Source organism: Octopus bimaculoides, chromosome 7 (genome assembly GCF_001194135.2).
Source record: "Octopus bimaculoides isolate UCB-OBI-ISO-001 chromosome 7, ASM119413v2, whole genome shotgun sequence".
In the NCBI taxonomy this organism is placed as follows: domain Eukaryota; kingdom Metazoa; phylum Mollusca; class Cephalopoda; order Octopoda; family Octopodidae; genus Octopus; species Octopus bimaculoides.
In genome coordinates, this window is record NC_068987.1 from 74,353,545 (window position 1) to 74,354,890 (window position 1,346).

Sequence of the window (1,346 nt, forward strand, 5' to 3'; positions counted from 1 at the left end):
CGTACGTACGTTCGGGCCAAGAGCAACGAACGACGTTCCGTAGCTCTAGACTCGAACGAAAGGACGTCCGTTCTGGCCAAGTGCAACGAACGAAGATCCGTTGTTCTAGGCTAAAACCATGTACGTGCGTTCGGGCAAAGAGCAACGAACGAAATTCTGTAGCTCTAGGCCCGAACGAACGAACGTACGTACCTTCGGGCCAAGAGCAACGAATGAAGTTCCGTAGCTCTAGGCTCGAACGGACGTAGGTGCGTTCGGCCACGAGCAACGAACGAAGTTTTCTAGCTCTAGGATCGAAAGAACGTACGTAATTTCGTGCTAAGAGCAACAAACGAATTTCCATAGCTCTAGGCTCGAACGTACGTACGTGCGTTCGGGCCAAGAGCAACGAACGAATTTCCGTAGCTCTTGGCTCGAACGAATGTACGAACTTTCGGGCCAAGAGCAACGAACGAAGTTCCGTAGCTCTAGGCTCGAAGTAACGTACGTACGTTCGAGCCAAGGGCAACGAACGAAGTTCCGTAGCTCTTGGCTCGAACGAACTTACGTACGTTCGGGCCAAGAGTAACGAATGAAGTACCGTACATCTAGGCTCGAAGGAACGTACGTCCGTTCGGGCCAAGAGCAACGAACCAAGTTCCGTAGCTCTAGGATCGAACGGACGTACGTGCGTTCTAGCCACGACCAACGAACGAAGTGCCGTAGCTCTAGGCTCGAACGAACGTACGTACGTTCGGGCCAACAGCAACGAACGAGGTTCCGTAGCTCTAGGCACGAAGGAACGTACGTACGTTCGGGCCAAGGGCAACGAACGAAGTTCCGTAGCTCTTGGCTAGAACGAACATACGTATGTTCGGGCCAAGAGCACCGACCGAAGTTCCGTAGCTCTAGGCTTGAACGAACGTACCTGCGTTCTGGCCAAGAGCAACGAACGAAGTTCCGTAGCTCTAGGATCGAAGGGACGTACGCGCGTTCGGGCCAAGAGCAACGAACGAAGTTCCGTAGCTCCAGACTCGAACGAATGTACGTAGCATTTTAGATCGAACGGATGGACGTACGTTCAAGCAAACGCTACGAACGGTCGTCCGTTAGCATTTTAGAAATAACAAACGAAATAACAATGAACAAACGAAATAACAAACGACTGCACGAACGAACGAACGAAATAACGAACGAACGAAAGAAATAACGAACGAACGAAAGAAATAACGAACGAACGAACAAAATAACGAACGAACGAACGAAATAACGAACGAACAAACGAAATAACAAACGAACGAACGAATTAACGAACGAACGAACGATCGAGCGAACGAAATAACGAACGAACGAAATAACGAACGAAC